This window comes from Rhipicephalus microplus, unplaced genomic scaffold (genome assembly GCF_043290135.1).
Source record: "Rhipicephalus microplus isolate Deutch F79 unplaced genomic scaffold, USDA_Rmic scaffold_12, whole genome shotgun sequence".
NCBI lineage: Eukaryota > Metazoa > Arthropoda > Arachnida > Ixodida > Ixodidae > Rhipicephalus > Rhipicephalus microplus.
The window spans coordinates 49,170,954-49,192,446 of record NW_027464585.1 but is presented as its reverse complement, the minus strand read 5'-3'; the positions used below and the strand labels follow the sequence as shown (position 1 = coordinate 49,192,446).

General features: G+C 43.7%; 1 non-coding gene across 1 annotated transcript; it reads left to right on the top strand.

Annotated features, from left to right (window-relative positions):
* Positions 1 to 19,966: 19,966 nt before the first annotated feature.
* Positions 19,967 to 20,039, top strand: TRNAT-UGU (transfer RNA threonine (anticodon UGU)). Its single transcript has one exon. It is a non-coding gene; the product is annotated as a tRNA-Thr (tRNA).
* The last annotated feature ends 1,454 nt before the right edge of the window (positions 20,040 to 21,493 follow it).

The window sequence follows — 21,493 nt, the reverse complement described above, 5'->3', positions numbered from 1 at the left end:
CTTAATTCATTAACGAGGGTCTCATAGTGGCTGTCTTAGTGCCTTTAGGTTGTATACAAGAGACTAATATCAGCTGCCCACTCTGAATAAGTTCACGTGTTACGTGACGCCAAACAGGTTCAAGAGTGTGTCACACACGCCCCCATGGCTACTGGTGGCGCTGACTGACACTACCACGTTTATTTTAGATATAAACCTAATAATAATGTGGCTGGGTGGATGGCTGTCATGGCAGCTCAAGTGGTAGAGCATTGAACGCGTCATTCGAAGGTCTCCGATTCACATCCAGTCCACGGCAATTTATCTCTTCCTCCACTTTTCTTTCTTCACATTTACATTATATTTCGGTTTAATATCTTCCCCTATACTTTCCTGGGCATTATTGTCTGTTAGATCTCAATATTATTGTGTTAAAACACGAAAAACGAGCCCTTAGGTATATACTTCTTTCCTTATTTCATTAACGAGGGTCTCGTACAGGCACCCTTAGTGCGTTTAGGTTGTATGCGAGGGACTACTGGTCAGCTGCCCACTCGTAATTTCACGTGTTACGTGACGCCAAATAGGTTCAAAAGATATCTTGACACTCGCCCCCATGGCTACTGGTGGCGCTGACTGACACTCCTACGTTTATTTAACATATAAACCCATAATAATGTGGCTGGGGGGATGGCTGTCGTGGTAGCTCAAGTGGTAGAGCATCGAACGTGTCATTCGAAGGTCGCTGGTTCGGATCCTGCCGACGGCAAGTTATCATTTCACCCACATTTCTTTCTTCACATTTTCATCATAATTCGGTCTAATATCTTCCCCTATACTTTCCGGGGCGTTAATGTCTGTTAGATCTCATTATTATTGTGTAAAAAGCTGAAAAACGAGCCTTTAAGTATACACTTCTTTCCTTAATTCATTAACGAGGGTCTCATAGCGGCTGTCTTAGTGCCTTTAGGTTGTATACAAGAGACTAATATCAGCTGCCCACTCTGAATAAGTTCACGTGTTACGTGACGCCAAACAGGTTCAAGAGTGTGTCACACACGCCCCCATGGCTACTGGTGGCGCTGACTGACACTACCACGTTTATTTTAGATATAAACCTAATAATAATGTGGCAGGGTGGATGGCTGTCATGGCAGCTCAAGTGGTAGAGCATTGAACGCGTCATTCGAAGGTCTCCAATTCACATCCAGTCCACGGCAATTTATCTCTTCCTCCACTTTTCTTTCTTCATATTTACATTATATTTCGGTTTAATATCTTCCCCTATACTTTCCTGGGAATTATTGTCTGTTAGATCTCAATAATGTGTTAAAACACGAAAAACAAGCCCTTAGGCATACAGTTCTTTCCTTAATTCATTAACGAGGATCTCTTACTGGCACCCTTAGTGCGTTAAGGTTGTATGCGAGGGACTACTGGTCAGCTGCCCACTCGTAATTTCACGTGTTACGTGACGCCAAACAGGTTCAAAAGAGTGTTTCACACTCGCCCCCAAGGCTACTAGTGGCGCTGACTGACACTACCACGTTTATTTAACATATAAACCCATTATTAATGTGGCTGGGGGGATGGCTGTCGTGGTAGCTCAAGTGGTAGAGCATCGAACGTGTCATTAGAAGGTCGCAGGCTTGGATTCTGCCCACAGCAAGTTATCTTTTCACCCAGATTTCTTTGTTCATATTTACGACATAATTCGGTCTAATATTTTCCCCTATACATTTTCTGAGCATTATTGTCTGTTAGATCTCATTAATATTGCGTTAAAACACGGGAAAACCAGCCCTTAAGTATACACTTCTTTCCTTAATTCATTACTGAGGGTCTCGTACTGGCAGATTTAGTGCCTTTAGGTTGTATACCAGGGACTATCGGGCAGCTGCCCATTTGTAATAAGTTCACGTGTTACGTAACGCCAAACAGGTTCAAAAGAGTGTGCCACACTCGCCCCCATGGCTACTGGTGGCGCTGACTGACACTCCCACGTTTATTTACATATAAACCCAATATTAATGTTGCTGTGGGGATGGCTGTCGTTGTAGCTCAAGTGGTTGAGCATCAAACATGTCAATCGAAGGTCGCAGGTTCAGATCCAGCCCACGGCAATTTATCTCTTCCCCCACTTTTCTTTCTTCATATTTACATTATAATTGCGTTTAATATCTTCCTCTATACTTTCCTGAGCATTATTGTCTGCTAGTTCTAATTGTTATTGTGTAAATACACTAAAAAAACAGCCCTTAAATATGCACTTCTTTCCTTAATTCATTAACGAGGGTCTCGTACAGGCCCCCTTAGTGCCTTTAGGTTGTTTACCAGGGCCTATTGGTCAGCTGCCCATTTGTAATAGGTTCACGTGTTAAGTGACGCAAACAGGATAAAAAGAGTGTGCCACACTCGCCCCCATGACTACTGGTGGCGCTGACTGACACTCCCACGTTTATTAAACATATAAACCCAATAATAATGTGGCTGGGGGGATGGCTGTCGTGGTAGCTCAAATGTTAGAGCATCGAACGTGTCATTCGAAGGTCGCAGGTTCGGATCCTGCCCACGGCAAGTTATCCCTTCACCCACAGTTTTTTCTTCACATTTTCATCATAATTCGGTCTAATATCTTCCCCTATGTTTTCCGGGGCATTTGTTTCTGTTATACCTCAATATTTTTGTATAAAACCACGGAAAAACTAGCCCTTAGGTATACACTTCTTTCCTTAGTTCATTAACGAGGATCTCGTAGTGGCAGACTTAGTGCCTTTAGGTTGTACACGAGGGACTATTAGTCAGCTGCCCACTCGTATTAAGTTCACGTGTTACGTGACGCCTAACAGGTTCAAAAGGGTGTGCCACACTCGCCCCCATGGCTACTGGTGGCGCTGATTGACACTCCCACGTTTGATGCACATATGAACCAAATACTAATGTGGCTGAGGGGACGGCTGTCGTGGTAGCTGAAGTGGTAGAGCATCGAATGCGTCATTCGAAGGTCGCAGGTTCGCATCCTGCCAATGGCAAGTTATTTTTTCACCCACTTTTCTTTCTTCATATTTACATTTTAATTAGATCTAATATCTTCTCCTATACTTTCCTGGGCAATATTGTCTGTTAAATCTCTATATTATTTTGTAAAAAACTGAAAAACGAGCCTTTAAGTATACACTTCTTTCCTTAAATCATTAACTAGGGTCTCATACTGGCTGCCTTAGTGCCTTTAGGTTGTATACAAGGGACTATTGGTCAGCTGCCCACTCTGAATAAGTTCACGTGTTACGTGACGCCAAACAGGTTCAAAAGAGTGTGTCACACACGCCCCCATGGCTACTGGTGGCGCTGACTGACACTACCACGTTTATTTCAGATACAAACCTAATAATAATGTGGCTGGGGGGATGGCTGTCATGGTAGCTCAAGTGGTAGAGCATTGAACGCGTCATTCGAAGGTCTCAGGTTCACATCCAGCCCACGGCAATTTATCTCTTCCCCACTTTTCTTTCTTCATATTTACATTATAATTCGGTTTAATATCTTACACTATACTTTCCTGGTCATTATTGTCTGTTAGATCTCAATATTATTGTGTTAAAACACGAAAAACGAGCCCTTAGGTATATACTTCTTTCCTTATTTCATTAACGAGAGTCTCGTACTGGCACCCTTAGTGCGTTTAGGTTGTATGCGAGGGACTACTGGTCAGCTGCCCACTCGTAATTTCACGTGTTACGTGACGCCAAATAGGTTCAAAGATATCTTGACACTCGCCCCCATGGCTACTGGTGGCGCTGACTGACACTCCTACGTTTATTTAACATATAAACCCATAATAATGTGGCTGGGGGGATGGCTGTCGTGGTAGCTCAAGTGGTAGAGCATCGAACGTGTCATTCGAAGGTCGCTGGTTCGGATCCTGCCGACGGCAAGTTATCATTTCACCCACATTTCTTTCTTCACATTTTCATCATAATTCGGTCTAATATCTTCCCCTATACTTTCCGGGGCGTTATTGCCTGTTAGATCTCATTATTATTGTGTAAAAAGCTGAAAAACGAGCCTTTAAGTATACACTTCTTTCCTTAATTCATTAACGAGGGTCTCATAGCGGCTGTCTTAGTGCCTTTAGGTTGTATACAAGAGACTAATATCAGCTGCCCACTCTGAATAAGTTCACGTGTTACGTGACGCCAAACAGGTTCAAGAGTGTGTCACACACGCCCCCATGGCTACTGGTGGCGCTGACCGACACTACCACGTTTATTTTAGATATAAACCTAATAATAATGTGGCTGGGTGGATGGCTGTCATGGCAGCTCAAGTGGTAGAGCATTGAACGCGTCATTCGAAGGTCTCCGATTCACATCCAGTCCACGGCAATTTATCTCTTCCTCCACTTTTCTTTCTTCATATTTACATTATATTTCGGTTTAATATCCTCCCCTATACTTTCCTGGGCATTATTGTCTGTTAGATCTCAATAATGTGTTAAAACACGAAAAACAAGCCCTTAGGCATACACTTCTTTCCTTAATTCATTAACGAGGATCTCTTACTGGCACCCTTAGTGCGATAAGGTTGTATGCGAGGGACTACTGGTCAGCTGCCCACTCGTAATTTCACGTGTTACGTGACGCCAAACAGGTTCAAAATAGTGTGTCACACACGCCCCCATGGCTACTGGTGGCGCTGACTGACACTACCACGTTTATTTCAGATACAAACCTAATATTAATGTGGCTGGGGGGATGGCTGTCGTGGAAGCTCAAGTGTTAGAGCATCGAACGTGTCATTCGAAGGTCGCAGGTTCAGATCCTGCCCACGGCAAGATATCCTTTCACCCACATTACTTTCTTCACATTTTCATCATAATTCGGTCTATTATCTTCCCCTTTACTTTCCGGGGCATTATTGTCAGTTAGACTTCATTATAATTGTATAAAACCACGGAAAAACTAGCCCTTCAGTATACACTTCTTTCCTTAGTTCATTAACGAGGATCTCGTACTGGCAGACTTAGTGCCTTTAGGTTGTACACGAGGGACTATTGATCATCTGCCCACTCGTATTATATTCACGTGTTACGTGACGCCAAACAGGTTCAAAAGAGTGTGCCACACTCGCCCTTATGGCTTCTGGTAGCGCTGATTGACACTCCCACGTTTAATGCACATATAAACCAAATAATAAAGTGGCTGAGGGGACGGCTGTCGTGGTAGCTGAAGTGGTAGAGCATCGAATGCGTCATTCGAAGGTCGCAGGTTCGCATCCTGCCAATGGCAAGTTATTTTTTCACCCACTTTTCTTTCTTCATATTTACATTTTAATTAGATCTAATATCTTCTCCTATACTTTCCTGGGCAATATTGTCTGTTAAATCTCTATATTATTTTGTAAAAAACTGAAAAACGAGCCTTTAAGTATACACTTCTTTCCTTAAATCATTAACTAGGGTCTCATACTGGCTGCCTTAGTGCCTTTAGGTTGTATACAAGGGACTATTGGTCAGCTGCCCACTCTGAATAAGTTCACGTGTTACGTGACGCCAAACAGGTTCAAAAGAGTGTGTCACACACGCCCCCATGGCTACTGGTGGCGCTGACTGACACTACCACGTTTATTTCAGATACAAACCTAATAATAATGTGGCTGGGGGGATGGCTGTCATGGTAGCTCAAGTGGTAGAGCATTGAACGCGTCATTCGAAGGTCTCAGGTTCACATCCAGCCCACGGCAATTTATCTCTTCCCCACTTTTCTTTCTTCATATTTACATTATAATTCGGTTTAATATCTTACACTATACTTTCCTGGTCATTATTGTCTGTTAGATCTCAATATTATTGTGTTAAAACACGAAAAACGAGCCCTTAGGTATATACTTCTTTCCTTATTTCATTAACGAGGGTCTCGTACTGGCACCCTTAGTGCGTTTAGGTTGTATGCGAGGGACTACTGGTCAGCTGCCCACTCGTAATTTCACGTGTTACGTGACGCCAAATAGGTTCAAAGATATCTTGACACTCGCCCCCATGGCTACTGGTGGCGCTGACTGACACTCCTACGTTTATTTAACATATAAACCCATAATAATGTGGCTGGGGGGATGGCTGTCGTGGTAGCTCAAGTGGTAGAGCATCGAACGTGTCATTCGAAGGTCGCTGGTTCGGATCCTGCCGACGGCAAGTTATCATTTCACCCACATTTCTTTCTTCACATTTTCATCATAATTCGGTCTAATATCTTCCCCTATACTTTCCGGGGCGTTATTGCCTGTTAGATCTCATTATTATTGTGTAAAAAGCTGAAAAACGAGCCTTTAAGTATACACTTCTTTCCTTAATTCATTAACGAGGGTCTCATAGCGGCTGTCTTAGTGCCTTTAGGTTGTATACAAGAGACTAATATCAGCTGCCCACTCTGAATAAGTTCACGTGTTACGTGACGCCAAACAGGTTCAAGAGTGTGTCACACACGCCCCCATGGCTACTGGTGGCGCTGACTGACACTACCACGTTTATTTTAGATATAAACCTAATAATAATGTGGCTGGGTGGATGGCTGTCATGGCAGCTCAAGTGGTAGAGCATTGAACGCGTCATTCGAAGGTCTCCGATTCACATCCAGTCCACGGCAATTTATCTCTTCCTCCACTTTTCTTTCTTCATATTTACATTATATTTCGGTTTAATATCCTCCCCTATACTTTCCTGGGCATTATTGTCTGTTAGATCTCAATAATGTGTTAAAACACGAAAAACAAGCCCTTAGGCATACACTTCTTTCCTTAATTCATTAACGAGGATCTCTTACTGGCACCCTTAGTGCGATAAGGTTGTATGCGAGGGACTACTGGTCAGCTGCCCACTCGTAATTTCACGTGTTACGTGACGCCAAACAGGTTCAAAATAGTGTGTCACACACGCCCCCATGGCTACTGGTGGCGCTGACTGACACTACCACGTTTATTTCAGATACAAACCTAATATTAATGTGGCTGGGGGGATGGCTGTCGTGGAAGCTCAAGTGTTAGAGCATCGAACGTGTCATTCGAAGGTCGCAGGTTCAGATCCTGCCCACGGCAAGATATCCTTTCACCCACATTTCTTTCTTCACATTTTCATCATAATTCGGTCTATTATCTTCCCCTTTACTTTCCGGGGCATTATTGTCAGTTAGACTTCATTATTATTGTATAAAACCACGGAAAAACTAGCCCTTCAGTATACACTTCTTTCCTTAGTTCATTAACGAGGATCTCGTACTGGCAGACTTAGTGCCTTTAGGTTGTACACGAGGGACTATTGATCATCTGCCCACTCGTATTATATTCACGTGTTACGTGACGCCAAACAGGTTCAAAAGAGTGTGCCACACTCGCCCTTATGGCTTCTGGTAGCGCTGATTGACACTCCCACGTTTAATGCACATATAAACCAAATAATAAATTGGCTGACGGAACGGCTGTCGTGGTAGCTGAAGTGGTAGAGCATCGAATGCGTCATTCGAAGGTCGCAGGTTTGGGTCCTGCCACTGAAAATTTATCTCTTCCCCCACTTTTCTTTCTTCATATTTACAATTTATTTAGATCTAATATCTACTCCTATACATTCCTGGGCAATATTGTCTGTTAGATCTCTATATTATTTTGTAAAAAACTGAAAAACGAGCCTTTAAGTATACACTTCTTTTCTTAATTCATTAACGAGGGTCTCATACTGGCTGTCTTTGTGCCTTTAGGTTGTATACAAGGGACTATTGGTCAGCTGCCCACTCTGAATCCGTTCACGTGTTACGTGACGCCAAACAGGTTCAAAAGAGTGTGTCACACACGCCCCCATGGCTACTGTTGGCGCTGACTGACACTACCACGTTCATTTCAGATATAAACCCAATAATATTGCGGCTAGGGGGATGGCTGTCATGGTAGCTCAAGTGGTAGAGAATTGAACGCGTCATTCGAAGGTCGCTGGTTCAGATCTAGCCCTCGGCAATTTATCTCTTCCCCCACTTTTCTTTCTTCATTTTTACATTACAATTCGGTTCAATATCTTCACCTATACATTCCTGGGCATTATTGTCTGTTAGATTTTAAAAGTATTGTGTTAAAACACGAAAAACGAGCCCTTAGGTATACACTTCTTTCCTTAATTCATGAACGAGGGTCTCGTACTGGCACCCTTAGTGCGTTTAGGTTGTATTCGAGGGACGACTGGTCAGCTGCCCACTCGTAATTTTACGTGTTACGTGACGCCAAACAGCTTCAAAAGTGTGTTTCACACTCGCTCCCAAGGCTACTAGTGGCGCTGACTGTCACTCCCCCGTGTATTTCACATATAAACCCAATACAAAGTGGCTTGGGGGACGGCTGTCGTGGTAGCTGAAGTGGTAGAGCATCGAACGTGTCATTCGAAGGTCGCAGGCTCGGATTCTGCCCACAGCAAGTTATCTTTTCATCCAGATTTCTTTCTTCATATTTACATCATAATTCGGTCTAATATTTTCCCCTATACTTTCCTGAGCATTATTGTCTGTTAGATCTCATTATTATTGCGTTGAAACACGGGAAAACCAGCCCTTATGTTTACACTTCTTTCCTTAATTCATTAACGAGGGTCTCGTACAGGCACCCTTAGTGCCTTTAGGTTGTATACCAGGGACTGTTGGTCAGCTGCCCACTCGTATTAAGTTCACGTGTTACGTGACGCCAAACAATTTCAAAAGAGTGTGCCACACTCGCCCCCATGGCTACTGGTGGCGCTAATGGACACTCCCACGTTTAATGCCCATATAAACCAAATAATAAATTGGCTGACGGAACGGCTGTCGTGGTAGCTGAAGTGGTAGAGCATCGAATGCGTCATTCGAAGGTCGCAGGTTTGGGTCCTGCCACTGAAAATTTATCTCTTCCCCCACTTTTCTTTCTTCATATTTACATTATAATTTGGTTTAATATCTTCCCCTATACTTTCCTTGGCGTTATTGACTGTTAGATCTCAATATTATTGTGTTAAAACACGAAAAACGAGCCCTTAGGTATACACTTCTTTCCTTAATTCATTAAGGAGTGTCTCGTACTGGCACCCTTAGTGCGTTTAGGTTGTATGCGAGGGACTAGTGGTCAGCTGCCCACTCGTAATGTCACGTGTTACGTAACGCCAAACAGATTCAAAAGAGTGTTTCACACTCGCTCCTACGCTACTAGTGGCGCTGACTCACACTACCACGTTTATTTAACATATAAACCTATAATAATGTGGCTGGGGGGTGGCTGTCGTGGTAGCTCAAGTGGTAGAGCATTGAACGTGTCATTCGAAGGTCGCTGGTTCGGATCCTGCCGACGGCAAGTTATCTTTTCACCCACATTTCTTTCTTCACATTTTCATTATAATTCGGTGTAATATCTTCCCCTATACTTTCCGGGGCATTATTGTCTGTTAGATCTCATTGTTATTGTGTAAAAAGCTGAAAAACGAGCCTTTAAGTATACACTTCTTTCCTTAATTCATCAACGAGGGTCTCATAGTGGCTGTCTCAGTGCCTTTAGGTTGTATACAAGAGACTAATGGTCAGCTGCCCACTCTGATTTGGTTCACGTGTTACGTGACGCCAAACAGGTTCAAAAGAGTGTGTCACACACGCCCCCATGGCTACTGGTGGCGCTGACTGACACTACCACGTTTATTTTAGATATAAACCTAATAATAATGCGGCTGGGTGGATGGCTGTCATGGCAGCTCAAGTGGTAGAGCATTGAACGCGTCATTCGAAGGTCTCAGATTCACATCCAGTCCACGGAAATTTATCTCTTGCCCCACTTTTCTTTCTTCATATTTACAATATAATTCGGTTTAATATCTTACTCTATACTTTCCAGGGCATTATTGTCTGTTAGAGCTCAATATTATTGTGTTAAAACACGAAAAACAAGCCCTTAGGTATACACTTCTTTCCTTATTTCATTTACGAGGGTCTCGTGCTGGCACCCTTAGTGCGTTTACGTTGTATGCGAGGGACTACTGGTCAGCTTCCCACTCGTAATTTCACGTGTTACGTGACGCCAAACAGGTTCAAAAGATATTTTCACACTCGCCCCCATGGCTACTTGTGGCGCTGACTGACACTCCCACGTTTATTTAACATATAAACCCATAATAATGTGGCTGGGGGGATGGCTGTCGTGGTAGCTCAAGTGGTAGAGCATCGAACGTGTCATTCGAAGGTCGCTGGTTCGGATCCTGCCGACGGCAAGTTATCTTTTCACCCACATTTCTTTCTTCACACTTTCATCATAATTCGGTCTAATATCTTCCCCTATACTTTCCGGGGCATTATTGTCTGTTAGATCTCAATAATATTGTGTTAAAACCCGAAAAACGAGCCCTTAGGTATACACTTCTTTCCTTAATTCATTAACGAGGGCCTCGTACTGGCAGACTTAGTGCCTTTAGGTTGCATACGAGGGACAATTGGTCAGCTGCCCACTCGTAATAAGTTCACGTGTTACGTGACGCCAAACAGGTTCAAAAGAGTGTGCCACACTCGCCCCCGTGGCTACTGGTGGCGCTGACAGACACTCCCACTTTTATTCAACTTATAAACCCTATAATAATGTGGCTGGCGGGATGGCTGTTGTGGTAGCTCAAGAGTTAGAGCATCGAACGTGTCATTCGAAGGTCGCAGGTTCAGATCCTGCCCACGGCAAGTTATCCCTTCACCCACATTTCTTTCTTCACATTTTCATCATAATTCGGTCTATTATCTTCCCCTATACTTTCCGGGGCATTATTGTCAGTTAGACTTCATTATTATTGTATAAAACCACGGACAAACTAGCCCTTAAGTATACACTTCTTTCCTTAGTTCATTAACGAGGATCTCGTGCTGGCAGACTTAGTGCCTTTAGGTTGTACACGAGGGACTATATGTCAGCTGCCCACTCGTTTTAAGTTCACGTGTTACGTGACGCCAAACAGGTTCAAAAGAGTGTGCCACACTGGCCCTCATGGCTTCTGGTGGCGCTGATTGACACTCCCACGTTTAATGCACATATAAACCAAATATTAAAGTGGCTGAGGGAACGGCTGTCGTGGTAGCTGAAGTTGTAGAGCATCGAATGCGTCATTTGAAGGTCGCAGGTTCGGATCCTGCCAATGGCAAGTTATATTTTCACCATCTTTTCTTTCTTCATATTTACATTTTAATTAGATCTAATATCTACTCCTATACATTACTGGGCAATATTGTCTGTTAGATCTCTATATTATTTAAAAAAAACTGAAAAACGAGCCTTTAAGTATTCACTTCTTTCCTTAATTCATTAACGAGGGTCTCATACTGGCTGTCTTATTGCCATTAGGTTGTATACAAGGGACTATTGGTCAGCTGCCCACTCTGAATCCGTTCACGTGTTACGTGACGCCAAACAGGTTCAAAAGAGTGTGTCACACACGCCCCTGTGGCTACTGGTGGCGCTGACTGACACTACCACGATTATTTCAGATATAAACCCAATAAAATTGCGGCTGGGGGGATGGCTGTCATGGTAGCTCAAGTGGTAGAGAATTGAACGCGTCATTCGAAGGTCGCTTGTTCAGATCAAGCCCACGGCAATTTATCTCTTCCCCCACTTTTCTTTCTTCATTTTTACATTACAACTCGGTTCAATATCTTCCCCTATACTTTCCTGGGTATTATTGTCTGTTAGATTTTAAAATTATTGTGTTAAAACACGAAAAACGAGCCCTTAGGTATACACTTCTTTCCTTAATTCATGAACGAGGGTATCGTACTGGCACTCTTAGTGCGTTTATGTTGTATTCGAGGGACGACTGGTCAGCTGCCCACTCGCAATTTTACGTGTTACGTGACGCCAAACAGCTTCAAAAGTGTGTTTCACACTCGCTCCCAATGCTACTAGTGGCGCCGACTAACACTCCCCCATGTAATTCACATATAAACCCAATACCAAAGTGGCTTGGGGGGCAGCTGTCGTGGTAGCTGAAGTGGTAGAGCATCGAACGTGTCATTCGAAGGTCGCAGGCTCGGATTCTGCCCACAGCAAGTTATCTTTTCATCCAGATTTCTTTCTTCATATTTACATAATAATTCGGTCTAATATTTTCCCCTATACTTTCCTGAGCATTATTGTCTGTTAGTTCTCATTAATATTGCGTTGAAATACGGGAAAACCAGCCCTTATGTTTACACTTCTTTTCTTAATTCATTAACGAGGGTCTCGTACAGGCACATTGAGTGCCTTTAGGTTGTATACCAGGGACTGTTGGTCAGCTGCCCATTTGTAATACGTTCACGTGTTACGCGACGCCAAACAGGTTCAAAAGAGTGTTCATGGCTACTGGTGGCACTGACTGACACTCCCACGTTTGTTCATGGCTACTGGTGGCGCTGACTGAAACTCCCACGTTTATTTAACATATAAACCCAATATTATAGTTGCTGTGGGGATGGCTGTCGTGGTAGCTCAAGTGGTCGAGCATCAAACATGTCATTCGAAGGTCGCAGGTTCAGATCTAGCGTTTGCAGGTGACATATTTCCTTTTCAATAGACGTAACCATTTCTTAAACGTTGGTCACCGCAGATTCGACTCTTTTAAGGTCGGAAGTCAATTCTTTAAAAGATTTGGTAGTTTCCCTTTGGTGTTTCAAAATTTTTTTTCAGTAGGTCGTTAGTCGAACTGAATTCAGACTCTGAGTCTGATGTTGGCCCGGATTGGTTTCTATATCGCCATCGCCAGCGGTTAGTAACAGCAACTAGATAACATCAGCACAATCTTTGACAGTTTCAAGAAGAAAATGTGGACTTGGCAGCACCATCAAGGCCAGGGAGTCATCTCGAATGAAAAAAGTGTATTGCGCACTAACCTGGATAACGAACAGTAGAAGGATTAGCATCCTGTCCTTTCTGGTGCAACCAAGTCCACTGAAAGATCCGTCGTTGCGCCCGGTATTTATACGGTCGAGATAAGGGACTTCTGTGGACGTCACTGTGTCAGTCCGCCACTGTCCAAGTCCACTGAAAGATCCGCCGTTGCGCCCGGTATTTATACGGTCGAGATAAGGGACTTCTGTTGACGTCACTGTGTCAGTCCGCCACTGTCTGCGCAGTATGCTTTCTTTGATGTCGTGTGGTAGCAGTTTCGTTACGTCCATGGCGCATTGGTCCGGCGCATGTGTTTTGTTGACTTGCAAACTGGCTGGATCACCGGCCACAGCGATATTGCCCCGTAGAGCACAAAGCGACCTGGACAACGAACAGTAGAGGGATTAGCATCCTGTTCTTTCTGGTGCAACCAAGTCCACTGAAAGATCCGTCGTGCGCCCGGTATTTATACGGTCGAGATAAGGGCCTCCTGTTGACGTCACTGTGTCAGTCCGCCACTGTCTGTGCAGCATGCTTTCGCTGATGTCGGGTGGTAGCAGTTTCGTTGTGTCCATGGCGCATTGGTTCGGCGCAGGTGTTGTGTTTACTTGCAAACTGGCCGGATAACCGGCCACAGCGATATGCCCCGTAGAGCACAAAGCGACCAGGATAACCAACAGTAGAGGGATTAGCATCCTGTCCTTTCTGGTGCAACCAAGTCCACCCATGAGGTATAAGAGACAATACTGCCCAGGAAAGAATAGGAGAGTTATTACACCGAATTTTATTGTAAATAAGAAGAAAGAAAAGTGCGCGAAAAGATAGATTGCCGTGGGCAGGATGCGAACCTGCGACCTTCGAATGACGCGTTCGAAGCTCCATCACTTGAAGCTACCACGACAGCCATCCCCCCAGCAACTTTATTATTGGGTATATTTGTGAATTAAACGCGGGAGTGTCAATCAGCGCCACAAGTAGCCATGGATGCGTGTGTGACACACTCTTTTGAACCTGTTTGGCGTCACGTACCACGTGAACTTATTACGAGTGGGCAGCTGACCAATTGGCCCTCGTATAGAACCTAAAGGCACTAAGTCTGCCAGTAAGTGACCCTCGTTAGTGAATTAAGGAAAGAAGTGTATACTTAGGGCTGGTTTTTCCGTGTTTTTACACAATAATAATGAGATCTAACAGTCAATAATGACCTGGAAAGTATAGGGGCAGATATTAGACCAAATTATAATGTAAATATGAAGAAATTGAAGTGGGTAAAAAGATAACTGGCTGTAGGCAGGATCCGAAACTGCGACCATCGAATGACGCGTTCGATGCTCTACCACTTGAGCTACCACGACAGCTATCCTCCCAGCCAATTTCTTATTGGGTTTTTATGTGAATTACACGTGGGAGTGTCAGTCAGCGCCACTAGTAGCCATGGGGGCGAGTGTGGCACACTCTTTTGAACCTGTTTGGCGTCACGTAACGCGTGAACTTATTACGAGTGGGCCGCTGACCAGTAGTCCCTCGCATACAACCTAAAGGCAATAAGGGTGGCTGTGCGAGACCCTCGTTTATGAGTTAGTGCAAGAAGTGTATACATAAGGGCTGGTTTTTTAAGTGATCTTTACACAATGACAATGAGAACTACCTGAAATTAATGCTCATGAAAGTATACGGGAAGATACTAAACCGAATTTTGATAAAAATGTGAAGAAAGAAATGCGGGTGAAAAGATAACTTGCCGTGAACAGGATCTGAACCTACCTTCGAATGACACGTTCGATGCTCTACCACTTGAGCTACCACGACAGCCATCCCCCCAGCCACATGATTATTGGGTCTATATGTTAAATAAACGTGAGAATGTCAGTCAGTGCCAACAGTAGCCATGGGGCGCGTGTGGCACACTCTTTTGAACCTGTTTGGCGTCACGTAACACGTGAACTTATTGAAGTTGGGCAGCTGACCAGTAGTCCCTGGTATACAACCTGAAGACACTCAACCTGCCAGTACGAGACCATCAGTAATGAATAAAGGAAAGAAGCGTATACCTAAGGGCTCGTTTTTCTGTGTTTTAACACAATAATAATGATATCTAGAAGACAATATTGCTCAGGAAAGTACAGGGGAAGAGATTAGACCGAATTATGATGTAAATATGAAGAAAGAATTGAGGGTGAAAAGATAACTTGCTGTGGGCAGGATTCAAGCCTGCGACCTTCGAATGACGCGTTCGATGCTCTACCACTTGAGCTACTACGACAGCCATCTTCCCAGCCACTTTATTATTAGGTTTATATGTGAATTAAACGTGGGAATGTCAATCATCGCCACTAGTAGCCATGGATGCGTGTGTGACACACTCTTTTGAACCTGTTTGGCGTCACGTACCACGTGAACTTATTACGAGTGGGCAGCTGACCAATTGACCCTCGTATAGAACCTAAAGGCACTAAGTCTGCCAGTAAGTGACCCTCGTTAGTGAATTAAGGAAAGAAGTGTATACTTAGGGCTGGTTTTTCCGTGTTTTTACACAATAATAATGAGATCTAACAGTCAATAATGACCTGGAAAGTATAGGGGCAGATATTAGACCAAATTATAATGTAAATATGAAGAAATTGAAGTGGGTAAAAAGATAACTGGCTGTAGGCAGGATCCGAAACTGCGACCGTCGAATGACGCGTTCGATGCTCTACCACTTGAGCTAGCATGACAGACATCCTCCCAGCCACAATCTTATTGGGTTTTTATGTGAATTACACGTGGGAGTGTCGGTCAGCGCCACTAGTAGCCATGGGGGCGAGTGTGGCACACTCTTTTGAACCTGTTTGGCGTCACGTAACGCGTGAACTTATTACGAGTGGGCCGCTGACCAGTAGTCCCTCGCATACAACCTAAAGGCAATAAGGGTGGCTGTGCGAGACCCTCGTTTATGAGTTAGTGCAAGAAGTGTATACATAAGGGCTAGTTTTTTAAGTGATCTTTACACAATGACAATGAGAACTACCTGAAATTAATGCTCATGAAAGTATACGGGAAGATACTAAACCGAATTTTGATAAAAATGTGAAGAAAGAAATGCGGGTGAAAAGATAACTTGCCGTGAACAGGATCCGAACGTACCTTCGAATGACACGTTCGATGCTCTACCACTTGAGCTACCACGACAGCCATCCCCCCAGCCACATGATTATTGGGTCTATATGTTAAATAAACGTGAGAATGTCAGTCAGTGCCAACAGTAGCCATGGGGCGCGTGTGGCACACTCTTTTGAACCTGTTTGGCGTCACGTAACACGTGAACTTATTGAAGTTGGGCAGCTGACCAGTAGTCCCTGGTATACAACCTGAAGACACTCAACCTGCCAGTACGAGACCATCAGTAATGAATAAAGGAAAGAAGCGTATACCTAAGGGCTCGTTTTTCCGTGTTTTAACACAATAATAATGATATCTAGAAGACAATATTGCTCAGGAAAGTACAGGGGAAGAGATTAGACCGAATTATAATGTAAATATGAAAAAAGAATTGAGGGTGAAAAGATAACTTGCTGTGGGCAGGATTCAAGCCTGCGACCTTCGAATGACGCGTTCGATGCTCTACCACTTGAGCTACTACGACAGCCATCTTCCCAGCCACTTTATTATTAGGTTTATATGTGAATTAAACGTGGGATTGTCAATCATCGCCACTAGTAGCAATGGGGGCGAGTGTGGCACACTCGTTTGACTCTGTCTGGCGTCATGTAACACGTGAACTTATTACAAGTGGGAAGCTGACCAATAGTCCCTGGTATACAATCTAAAGGCACTAAGTCTGCCAGTACGAGACCCTCGTTAATAAAGTAGGGAAAGAAGTGTATGCTTAAGGGCTCGTTTTTTCGTGTTTTTACACAACAATAATGAGATCTAACAGACAATAATGACCTGAAAAGTATAGGGGAAGATATTAGACCGAATCATAATGTAAACATAAAGAAGGAAAAGTGGGTAAAAAGATAACTTGCTGTGGGCAGGTTCCGAAACTGCGACCTTCGAATGACGCGTTCGATGCTCTACCACTTGAGCTACTACGACAGACATCCTCCCAGCTACATTATTATTGGGTTTATATGTGAAATAAACGAGGGAGTGTCAATCAGCGCTACTAGTTGCAATGGGGGCGAGTGTGGCACACTCTTGTGAACCTGTCTGGCGTCATGTAACACGTTAACTTATTAAAAGTGGGAAGCTGACCAATAGTCCCTGGTATACAACCTAAAGGCACTAAGTCTGCCAGTACGAGACCCTCGTCAATAAAGTAGGGAAAGAAGTATATACTTAAGCGTTCGTTTTTTCGTGTTTTTACACAACAATAATGAGTTCTAACAGACAATAATGACCTGGAAAGTATAGGGGAAGATATTAGACTGAATTATAATGTATATATGAGGAAAAAAGTTGGTAAAAAGATAACTTGCTGTGGGCAGGATCCGAAACTGCCATATAATTCGGTCTAATATCTTCCTCTATACAATACAGGTCATTATTGACATTTATTCTCATTATTATTGTGTAAAAACATGGAAAAACGAGCCCTTAGGTATACACTACTTTCCCTAATATATTAACGAGTCTCGTACTGCAGACTTAGTGCTTTTAGGTAGTACACCAGGGACTATTGGTCAGCTTCCCACTCGTAATAAGTTGACGTGTTACGTGACGCCGAACAGTTTCAAAGGAGTGTGCCACACTCACCCCCACGGCTACTAGTGGCGTTGATTGACACTGCCACGTTTAATTCACTTATAAACCCAATAATAATGTTGCTGGGGGGGGGGGGATGGCTGTCGTGGTAGCTCAAGTGGTAGAGCATAAAACGTGTCATTCGAAGGTCGCAGGTTCGGATCCTGCCAATGGCAATCTATCTTTTCACCCACTTTTCTTTCTTCATATTTACATTATATTTCACTCTAATATCTTCCCCTATATTTTCGTGGGCATTATTGTCTCTTCGATCTCATTAGTATTGTGTAAAAACACGGAAAAACGAGCCCTTAAGTATACACTTCTTTCATTTATTCAATTAAAAGGGTCTTTTACTGGCAGACTTAGTGCCTTTAGGTTGTATACGAGGGACTATGTCAGCTGCCCACTCGTAATACGTTCACGTGTTACGTGAAGCCAAACAGGTTCAAAAAAGTGTGTCACACACGCCCTCATGGCTACTAGTGGCGCTGACTGACACTTCCAGGTTTATTTCACATATACTCCCAACAATAACGTGGCTGGGGGGATGGCTGTCGTGGTAGCTCAAGTGGTAGGGCATCGAACGCGTCATTCGAAGGTCGCAGGTTCAGATCAAGCCCACGGCAATTTATATCTTCCTCCACTTTTTTCCTCATATATACATAATAATTCAGCCTAATATCTTCCTTTATACTTTCCAGGTCATTATTGTCTGTTAGAACTCATTATTGTTGTGTAAAAACACGAAAAAACGAGCCGTTAAGTATACACTTCTTTTCCTACTTTATTGACGAGGGTCTCGTACTGGCAGACTTAGTGCCTTTGTGTTCTATATCAGGGACTAATTGTCAGCTGCCCATTTGGAATAAGTTCACGTGTTACGTGACACCAAACAGGTTCAAAAGAGTGTGTCACACACGCCCCCACGGCTACTGGTGGCGCTGACTGACACTCCCACGTTTATTTCACATATAACACCAATACTAATGTGGCTGGGGGGATGGCTATCGTGGTAGCTCAAGTGGTAGAGCATTGAAAGCGTCATTCGATGGTCGCAGGTTCAGATCCAGCCCCCGGCACTTTATCTCTTCCGACACTTTTATTTCTTCATATGTACAATATAATTCGGTTTAATATCTTCCCCTATACTTTTCTGGACATTATTGTCTGTTAGATCTCAATATTATTGTGTTAAAACACAAAAAATGAGCCCTTAGATGTACACTTTTTTCCATAATTCAATAACGAGGGTCTCGTAGTGGCACCCTTAGTGCCTTAAGGTTGTATGCGAGGGACTACTGGTCAGCTGCCCACTTGTATTAGGTTCACGTGTTAGGTGACGCCGAACAGGTTCAAAATAGAGTGCCACACTCACCCATTGGCTACTAGTGGCGCTGACTGACACTCCCACGTGTAATTCACTTATAAACACAATAAGAAAGTGGCTGGGAGGATGGCTGTTGTGGTAGCTCAAGAGGTACAGCATCGAACGCGTCATTCGAAGGTCGCAGTTTCGGATCCTCCCTACAGCAAGTTATCTCTTTACCTACTTTTCTTTCTTCATATTTACATTAAAGCTCGGTCTAATATCTTCCCCTATACTTTCCTGGGCATTATTGTCTCTTATATATCATTAGTATTGTGTAAAAACACGGGAAAACCAGCCCTTACGTGTACACTTCTTTCCTCAGTTCATTAACGAGGGCCTCGTACTGACAGACTGAGTGCCTTTAGGTTGTATACGAGGGACTAATTGTCAGCTGCCCACTCGTAATAATTTCACGTGTTACGTGACGCCAAGTAGGTTCAAAAGAGTGTGCCACACTCGCGCCCATGGCTACGGGTGGCACTGATTGACACTCCCACGTTTAGTGCACTTATAAACCCAATAATAAGGTAGCTGGGGAGATGGGCGTCGTGGTACCTCAAGTTGTAGAGCATCGAACGCGTCATTCGAAGGTCGCAGGCTGGAATCCTGCCCACAGCAAGTTATCTTTTCACCCTCATTTGCTTCTTCATATTTACATCATAATTCGGTCTAATATCTTCCCCTGTACTTTCCTGAGCAATATTGTCCTTAAGATATCATTATTATTGTGTTAAAACACGGAAAACGAGCCCCTGGGTATACGCTTTTTTCCTTTATTCATTACCGAGGGTCTCGTACTGGCAGACTTAGTTTCTTTAGGTTGTATACCAGGGACTATTGGTCAGCTGGCCATTTTGAATAAGTTCACGTGTTACGTGTCGCCAAACAAGTTCAAAAGGGTGTGCCACACTCGCCCCCATGGCTACTGTTGGCACTGACTGACACTCTCACGTTTATTTAAAATATAGACCCAATAATAATGTTGCTGGGGGGATGGCTGTCGTGGTAGCTCAAGTGGTAGAGCATCGAACGTGTCATTCGAAGGTCGCAGGTTCGGATCCTGCCCACGGCAATTTATCTTTCCACCCACACTTCTTTCTTCACATTTTCATCATAATTCGGTTTATTATCTTCCCCTATACTTTCATGAGCATTATTTTCAGTTCGTTCTCATTGTTATTGTGTAAAAATCATGGAAAAACCAGCCCTTAACTATACACTTCTTTCACTAATTCATAAACGAGGGTCTCGTACTGGCAGACTTAGTGCCTTTAGGTTGTATACGAGGGACTATTGGTCAGCTGCCCACTCGTAATAACTTAACATGTTACGTGACGCGAAACAGCTTCAAAAGAGTGTGCCACACACGCCCCCATGGCGACTAGTGGCGCTGACTGACACTTGCACGTTTATTTCACATATAAACCCAATAATAACGTGGCTGGGGGGATGGCTGTCGTGGTAGCTCAAGTGGTAGAGCATCGAACGCGTCAATCGAAGGTCGAAGGTTCGGATCCTGCCAAAGGCAAGTTATCTTTTCACACACTTTTTTTCTTCATATTTACATTTTAATTAAATCTGATATCTTCCCCTATACTTTCCTGGGCAATATTGTCTGTTAGATGTCTATATTATTGTGTAAAATCTAAAAAACGAGCCTTTAAGTATACACTTTTTTCCTTATTCATTAACGAGGGTCCTCGTACTGGCACACTTAGTGCCTTTAAGTTGTATGCGAGGGACTACTGGTCAGCTGCCCACTTGGAATAAGTTCACGTTTTCTGAGATACGTCAACGACTGCTTCTGCGTGATAAAGAAGTAACACGTCCAAGTTTTCCTTGACAGCCTAAACGGCGTCGAGACTTCCATCAAGTTTACTGTGGAAGAAGAAAAAGACGGTTGCCTCCCTTTCTTGGATACAGTTGTAAAACGTACTCCTACAGGCCTCGCCTTCGCTGTGTACCGGAAGCCAACACACTCCGGTAGATACCTCGACTATGATTCAGTCCACCCGCTAGCCCACAAGCGCTCAGTGATTCGGTCTTTAGTTCAACGAGCGATTCGCACTTGTTCCGATGAAGGAAGCCTGCAGGAGGAGCTCCGGACCATTGAAGATGATATGATCAGGAATGGATACCCCAAGATTTTTATTAGAAAAACAACTAAATCTATCATGCATAAACTGCAGTCAACTAATCAAGCCATGCATAACATATCGTCTACGCAAAAGCGTGCATCGATTCCTTATATTCGAAATGTAAGCGAAGCCCTAGCCCGTCTATTCAGAAAACGTGGTGTACAGATCGCGCATGTTCCAGCAAGCAAGCTTAAGGCTGAGTTGCTAAATGTGAAGGATCTTCTCCCTCGGCAACACTTTCCTGGTGTTATCTACAAGATACCATGCGCCGATTGCGAATCAGTGTACATTGGCACGAATGGAAATTACTGCAGACGTCTGATGCAACACAAGAATGACGTCGCAAGGGCCACACAGTAACAAATGCACTGGCAGAGCATGCCGAGAA